This window comes from Anolis carolinensis, chromosome 4, assembly GCF_035594765.1.
Source record: "Anolis carolinensis isolate JA03-04 chromosome 4, rAnoCar3.1.pri, whole genome shotgun sequence".
Taxonomy (NCBI): Eukaryota; Metazoa; Chordata; class Lepidosauria; order Squamata; family Dactyloidae; genus Anolis; species Anolis carolinensis.
This window is the reverse complement of record NC_085844.1, coordinates 191,595,386-191,603,903: the sequence shown is the minus strand read 5'-3', so window position 1 is coordinate 191,603,903 and position 8,518 is coordinate 191,595,386. Positions and strand designations below refer to the sequence as shown.

At 43.8% G+C, this 8,518-nt stretch overlaps 1 long non-coding RNA gene across 1 annotated transcript in view; it reads right to left on the bottom strand.

The window, feature by feature from the left end:
• The window catches only part of LOC103278721 (uncharacterized), a 54,436-nt gene that overhangs the window by 32,387 nt on the left and 13,531 nt on the right, over positions 1–8,518 (bottom strand). The gene's annotated exons all lie outside the window — the stretch shown is intronic.

Sequence of the window (8,518 nt, the reverse complement as noted above, 5' to 3'; positions counted from 1 at the left end):
CCTCACCAGGGCCGGCCGGAGATAAATTTATATGTAAAGCGAGGGGGGAAATTGCGCCCCCCCCACCGGCGCCGCGGGAGGCGTGGCCATGTGCCGCGGGAGGCACATGGCCACGCCTACCGCGGCGCCGGCGGGCCCCGCCTCCTGCTCCCTGGCCCCGCCTCTCACGTAGCGTGGGAGGCGGGGTCACGGCGAGCAGCGCGGGAGGCGGGGCCAGGGCTGGCCCCGCCTCCCGCGCAGCTCACCCCGACCCTGCCTCTCACCCAGCGTGAGAGGCGGGGCCGGGGCGCACAGGCCGGGAGGCAGGGCTCCGCCCAGACGGGGCCTTGCCTCCCGCCCCGCGCGGCCTGGGCTTTTCCAGGCAGGCCGACTGCACTGGAGGTCCCTGCAGGCCGCGATCGCGGCCTGCAGGGACCTTCGGTGCAGTCGGCCCGCCTGGTAAAGGCCAGACGGGCGAGGCTGAGCTGCGTGGGAGGCAGGGCCAACCCTGGCCCCGCCTCCCACGCAGCTCACCCCGACCCCGCCTCTCACGCAACGTGAGAGGCGGGGCCGGGGCGCACAGGCCGGGAGGCAGGGCTCCGCCCAGACGGGGCCTTGCCTCCCGCCCTGCGCGGCCTGGGCTTTTCCAGGCAGGCCGACTGCACCGGAGGTCCCTGCAGGCCGCGATCGCGGCCTGCAGGGACCTTCGGTGCAGTCGGCCCGCCTGGTAAAGGCCAGACGGGCGAGGCTGAGCTGCGTGGGAGGCAGGGCCAACCCTGGCCCCGCCTCCCACGCAGCTCACCCCGACCCCGCCTCTCACGCAACGTGAGAGGCGGGGCCGGGGCGCACAGGCCGGGAGGCAGGGCTCCGCCCAGACGGGGCCTTGCCTCCCGCCCCGCGCGGCCTGGGCTTTTCCAGGCAGGCCGACTGCACTGGAGGTCCCTGCAGGCCGCGATCGCGGCCTGCAGGGACCTTCGGTGCAGTCTGCCCGCCTGGAAAAGGCCAGACGGGCAAGGCTGAGCTGCGCGGGAGGCGGGGCCAACCCTGGCCCCGCCTCCCACGCAGCTCACCCCGACCCCGCCTCTCACACAACGTGAGAGGCGGGGCCAGGGCGCACAGGCCGGCCATCCAGGGCCATCCCAGCCGGCCATGAGCTCGCTCGTCACCGAACAGGCCTTCCTGTTCGCCGGCGAGTGAGCTCATGGTCCCCGCTGGGAGGGGGGAAGCCTGACGGCGCCCCCCGGGCCCTGCGCCCGAGGCGGCCGCTGACGCGGCCGCCTAGTAACAACCGGCCCTGTCCCTCACTACTTCGTGGTTCACTTTTTGCGGATTTGCTGTTTTGCGGTTTTTCAATAAACGCTAAAAGACTATTATAAATCATAAAAAATTACAATTTACAGCCTAAGGAAGGGAGGAAGGAGAAGCCAAAGGTAGAGAAAAGGAGCCCAAGCAGCAACGGGAGGAGAAGGAGGCGATTTATCAACACACAAATGGTTGATAAAGACTTAAAATAGTGTATAACTACTAAAATAATGTATAAATATTAAAATAAATATAGTGCCCCTACACGGATTTTCACTTATTGCGGGTGGTCCTGGAACCTAACCCCAGCTATAAGTCAGGGAGCACTGTACCTATATACTTGGGGTCACGTAAATGTTTCTTGGGTGGAAAGGGTTCATGAGTGGAAAAAGTTAAGGAAGTTCTGCTCTAGACAAAGCGCTGGCTGTTCCTGAAAGCACCATTGCAATGCAGGACAAGTAGCAGTACTTGGAAGCCAAGTGTAACTCATGCGACCTCTCATAGCAACAGCAATAAGCTGAACTATTTTTAGTACAGTATTACAATGGGGGCCAGAGGTGCCAACTGTAATCAGGACTCTGCATTAACAGCAACAGTACATGCATAGTAAAAAACAGTGACTACACAGGACAGAATAACTATAGTAAGTAAAAGAACCAGAAAGTCACATAACTGGACATTATCCAACCTCACATTTCTAATGCTATAAGCAACACCCATAGAATAGATATCAAAAACCCAGAGAATGAACACAGAGACTGTATAAAGTACAACACAAAATGGAAAAAGTGTAAATGTAAGGAATCTCATACAATTGCAGTACATTTTAAGAAAAATCAATATCAAGGTCTTAACAATAATACTGGCCCTACAAGAACTACACTGGTTTTCAGTTTGCTTCCAAGATCCATTGAAGGTGCTGGTGCTGACCCACAAAACCCTACATGACTTGGTGCCAAGATGACTGAAAGACCTACTTGCATACAGCAAAACTCCTTCTGGCAGGTACAAACCTGCCATATATCTGAGATCTTCAGAGGAGGCTCCATTACGTATGTGTCTCAACACCTTGTGAGGTTAGGCTGGTAGGTACATACAACAGGGCTCTCTCTGTAGCACTGCCTCACCTGTGGAACTCCCTGCCCAAGGAAGTCGGGCTGGGCCGGTCTCTTTGATTAAGCTTCTGGCAGTCAGCCAAAACAGCACTGACTGCCAGAAAGGCATTCAGTTTGAAACCATTGTTTTAGCTGTTTCAAAACTGGATTCTGGGATTGATTTTAATCTGCTTTAAGGAGTTTTAAAGGGCATATTGCTGTACTGTTTTAGTTGGTTTTTATTTGTTCAATGTCATTGTGGGCTGGGAAGAGGTACATGTGTGTGTGTGGTTGTAATTCTGTGGTTTTTATGGTTTCAGATTTATGTATTATCTATATGCGGCACGTCACTGAGTTTTGTTGGCTGCCCCGAGTGCCTTCAGGGAGATGGTGGCAGGGTAGAAATAAAATTTATATTAAAGTAATATATACAGTATATTTATTTATTTATAAATAAATGAATAATAAATGGTCTCAGTTCCTTTGCTCTTCCTCAGATAGTGAGCTACATAGTTGTATTTGTGCACATGTGGAATATTTCATGTTTGTATGGAAAGAGAGAGGGGGGAACTTCAAACAGTTAGAAATTTAATATAAATGATGGCAGTTTAGGAACAGGAGTATTATTTTGATATCCAACCCCATATAGATTCATCTTTCTTTTTGATCTACTGCGATCCTTAACCTGTAACAGCTGCTGTAATTCTGGACAGTATAGGGTAGATATTATATTCAACTGTGCAAAAAAGATGTGTTTTCCTTCTGATTAATTTTTTAAAAAACCCAAATTCCCCTCCCGTCAACTTAAAACATATATATTGTTTTTAATTGTCTAATTTAACTGGCTGAGTGGGAAGCAGGACAAGAGAGTATGCAAAATATTAGATCGGTAAATATATTTGTGTAGATCTGGCAGGAAAGAATTTCATTTTATGGCCAAGAGAGCTCTTTACCCCACCCTCCATCTCTAAGCAATATATTTGTTTGATAAGGTTTAACCAGAAATAATCACCATGCTTCCATGCCCTCTGGAATTCCTGCAAAAGAGCCCATGCTTTATGTTCATGGGCTAAAAAAAAGAGATTGTTTCAAATCTCCAGAAAGAGCACTGGAAGAAAAATATTTTCTTTCACTCAGAGCTAAAAAGTTGAAGTATTGTAGCAGAGTGAGACAAGGGAAGAGCAATACAGTTTGCAAACACCATATTAAAGATTGGGAAGCTTTTCAAGATTTCATGATTAGAAAAAAAAAAAAAAGGAAAATCAGCAGAAAGAAAACGTTTCTCATTATTGCACGAAATCAGGTGCTTTGGATCCTGGCTTCCTGCACAGTTCTAGGAGAGCAAAAGATGTCGCAGCTGCGCTTTCCCTATGGCTTGGTATCAAAGCACCATTGTCCATGACCAGCATATCTGATTGAATGCCTTAGAATGCAACCACTGGCAATGCCAGAAAGTCTGAATGCACTCGAGGCAGCTATTTAGTATGCAAACAAACTCGAGCTTTTGTGAGATCCTAAGCTCACCTCGAAACCAAACGGTTTTTAAGACAAGTTTTTTTTAAAAAAAGAATAAAAATAAAAAGCTTCAGGTGCTGTTTTGGCTTATTAAAGGAGTTTGGCAAAGTATAAAACAAAGAGTAAAACAGCTCCTTTAAAAACCGTGGGCGCTGCTTTCGGCTTTTGTGCAGTCCCAGCCCAGGCAGCCACTGCCAAACCGATCTGGGCAAATTTTGCCGAGAGAAAAGTGGTGCCAGCGTCTCTTAAAATCTTTTCAGTGCTTCAAAGCAATCGCTACGCTGAGAGACAACCAACCTGAAACAAAAGCACCGTATTGAGACAGCTGTCTGCATTCCTACAAAATGGCTGACAGTCAGCCATTTTGTCATTTATATTTGCTTATAGGAGGGCTGTGGCCATTTAATGTTAAATTCATGCAACTGGTTTTTAATCACACTGCAATAATATTCCTTAAAATACATACAAATTTTTAAAAAGCACATTACTGTGGCTGTGACTTCAGTTCTTTGAATGTTGAATATTTTCTGGACTATATTCCCTAGGAGATTTGTGCTGTTATTTTTTTAAAAGTTTACCTAATATCTTAACCATTGTGTGCATAAGTACAGGAGTGGTTTTTATTTATATATTTTTCAACGCTGAAGAATAAAAACTAAGGAGTTGTGCTGAAAATCATTTTTAACAGCAAACCCACTGACATCAATGTCTATTTTTTGGCCTTTGTAAAAAGATGTTAACAAGCTGTTGTAAAATATCCTGTTACCGCTATTCCATATTAAGCAGAAATGTGGTAAGGACAACAAGTGTACAAGTAAAATGTTCATAGCCATATAATAAGACCTAATCAGATCAGATCTAATCAGATGCCACTCCAAAGATTGCAGAGTACATTATCTTATCCCTTTCCTGGGTAATAGTCTGCAGGAAGCAAGGTGTGTTGGCCTTATGACAGGACAGTTTGATTCTTCTTCTTTTAAAATAGATTTTTGGGTAGGGGACATTTGAGGGGGGACCCTGTCTTGCATTTGCTTGTATGGGTTTAACTCAGTCGCTCCCAATCTTTTTTTGATCAGGGACCACTTTACCAGGGACCACTTTGGCCAGGGACAGTTCTCCAACATTAGTACCAAAAGGGTTATGAATCAGTTTTTGGTCAACCTTAGATTCAGTTTGGTTATTTGGGGCGCTGATTCAGAAAATTGCATTGGATAGACCACATCAGCTCTAGTTTCTGATACAGAACATATGCTCCAGTAGTTGCCATCTGCTCGCCCACAGAAAACCATAATAATCTAGAGCTGATGTGGTCTATCCAATGCAATTTCCTTAATCAGCACCCCAAATAACCCCAATAACCCCAATAGACCTAAAAATGAATACACCATGGTGCCCCAGCTTTCAGGTGCCACATGGAATGGCTCCAGGAAGGGGGGGGGGGAGGAGGAGAAGCCGCAGTCAGGAGGCTTGTTGTTGCCTCTTTTGTGGGTAGTCAGCCTTTCCCCTCCTGACATCCCTGTTGCCTCGGCACTATAAGAGGGTTTTGCGAGACCAGTCGCTCTCGTTGCAACAGTGTAGTAACAGTGAGGCCACAGACCATATTTTAGTTCTTAGGGACCACTGGTGGTTACGGACCACAGGTTGGGAACCACTGGTTTAACTGCTCTGGCAGTTAAAAAGGAAGAAGAGGTAATTTTGCTAAGATTCCTTCTTTTCTACATGAATTATCCCAATTATCTTTCTTTTGAAAACCTTGTAAGCATTCCTGCGCTAGAAGACAAATGCAGTTTTATTAAGAATGATTTACCACAAAATGCTTTCCATAAAGAAATACTGCAAAATGTGGACCATGGAAAAATACAGTTTTAAAAAATAGTTGCACCTGCCAACATGGGCAATGACCATACTAGCTGGGGTGTTCTGGGAACTATGATCCAAAAAGTAACTTTTCCAAGCTCTGGCAAAATGGGGTGGGTTTATGTCACTCAACACTGGTGATGTCACAGGTATAAGTACCAATCACATTATATTTTACATGGCAATCGTATCATAGAAAAGAGTTGAAGTTTCTCAGCAATGCAGTTTAGCAGTCGGAGACAATACAATATTGGGGCCGGGCTGTGGCGCAGCTGTTGAGCAGCTGCCTTAAATCACTCTGACCATGAGGTCATGAGTTCGAGGCCAGCCCGTGGCGGGGTGAGCACCCGTCAATTAAAAATAAAAAATAGCCCCTGCTCGTTGCTGACCTAGCAACCCGAAAGATAGTTGCATCTATCAAGTAGGAGATAAGGTACCACTTATAAAAAGTGGGGAGGCAAGATTAACTAATTTACGACCTGGTATGAGGAAGTGCCGTCAGTGTGGATGATGAAGCAGCTGCTCCCCCCTTGTGGGCAGAATCGAACATCCCCTCAGAAGAAGGTTAACTTGCCTCTGCGTGTCTCTCTCTGTCTCTGTTTGATGTGTTTATGGGCATTGAATGTTTGCCTTATGTGTGTTATAATGTGATCCGCCCTGAGTCCCCTTCGGGGTGAGAAGGGCGGAATATAAATACTGTAAATAAATAAATAAATAAATAAATCTCTGCAGCTGAAGGAAGGTATTTAAAATACCATTGTAAGTGAGTGGTTATTGCACAAATTAAATAATAATTGGATTGTGGTAATAAATAACATTATGAAAAAGACTGAAAATGGCATTGTTATTCATATCTACTCAGACAGCTCAACAGGTTATCTGACCCCTCAGTTCTTAGGAAAAAATCTATATTTTCACATATAGTTTTAAAAATTCAATCATAGCCCAGTTCAGAAATGAAGCTGACATTTATAAATGAATTAAAATGAGTGATCAGCATTATAATAAAGAATTAGTTGTTCAAGGACACTATTTTACAATATAATACCATATATGTCTAGGTGAGTTTCATGGGACTTCATTACATGTAAGTATCATTATAATTGTAAGTATCCATGGTAATTTCACTGTTCCTATCAATGTAAATGAAGAACAAATTGTAGCTAGATTTAATAATATCTGTACAAACTACCCACTTTCAAATGTAACACATTAATTTAGATTGCAAAAAAAGCAGTTAATGAACTACCACAGTTACTCTATTCTAATGCTCGCCTTTTTTTGACTAAATTACCATCCCAAAATTATGTGGCATCGAATGGTTGCCTATTGTAAGGGCGCTTTGAGTCCCCTTCAGGATGAGAAGGGTGGGTTATAAATACAGTAAATAAAGAAATAAAAAATTAGGGTGCAAATTAGATTCATGTAAGATGGTAAATACTTTTTGAGTTTCAGGGTTTTGAAAATGGAGGTGCGCATTAAATTCAATGGTGCATAAGACTTGAGTAAATATGGGTAATTAGACTTTCAACTTATTAAAACCCGTGCAATGAGAAAAGCACACAATTTTTATATTTTAACCATGTTAGGGAATCTTAATCCGTATAGAAAAAAATGCTCAATAAGTATTTTTCTGACAATAGATACGTAGAAGTGTTGAGATGTGATATTGAGAACATTAATATCTGCCTCATTGTTACAATAAAGCATCTTTTATTTTCATTTTCTACTCTGCTTTCTCCCGTTCTGCCTAGATATTCCCTGCCTGTTGCGAATAAATGTCTTAAATTATATGGGATGGAGAAAACACTTTTTGTATTCCCTTTGGAATTTACTGTATGGAATTTTAAAAGAACTGTCTAGATGACAGGCAAACAGTGTTACAAATCCCATACCACCTTTTAAGCCATGTAGAATAGATCTACTGTTTATTATCTGTATGTTATGTACATATCCATCAGCATACATGGTTACACTCACTTCCCTTCCTTAAAGTTTCTTTAAAATATTCATCCACAAAATATCAATGAACTGCTTCTTTTTGATCACCAGCTTTTCAATAACACAGGAGAGAAATATCTAAGTGAAAATTGAAAAAAATCCCACAAGTACCATTGAACTGTTTCAGCACTTGGAGACATACAAGTGTTTTAAAATATGCAGAAATTATAACAAAAAGTTATCCCATGATCTTCATGTCGTCATAGCATGACATGCCATTGCTGTCATGGTTTGTTAAAGGATGCACACATGTTATTACCTCTCTCTTCTTTTAATAAAACTATGGCACCCAACAAACTGCAACAGTATTTTTAAATATAAGTTTAAATATTGATTTGCTTTGATCTCAGGGAAATAAGTAGGTATATGTGAAATGGTTAACAGATGTAGAGTCTATATCATAGCAAAAAAAGATATAGAAAGACTCCCGTAACTGAAAGACAACCAAATCCTGTTTCCAGGAATGAAAAATAAGAAAGAAAGTGGGATGTTGAATCCTACCTTTGAGCATGGCCCGGTACGATTGTATCGATCCACCACATACAATTATCTATTTAATCAAACAACAATTGAGGATACAACACTGGAGAAACATAGAAGAAAGACTGTTTCCTTTGATACTGCAAACAAACCTTTCCAGCTGGTTCTAGGCAGAGTCCCACAATCCTGGCTGTACCGGGTAACGTTACACCGATAAAACAATAGCTCAGTTTGGCAACCCAGCCTATTTGCAACCCCCGGCAAGTGCCAAAACTACCCACATGTGTCTC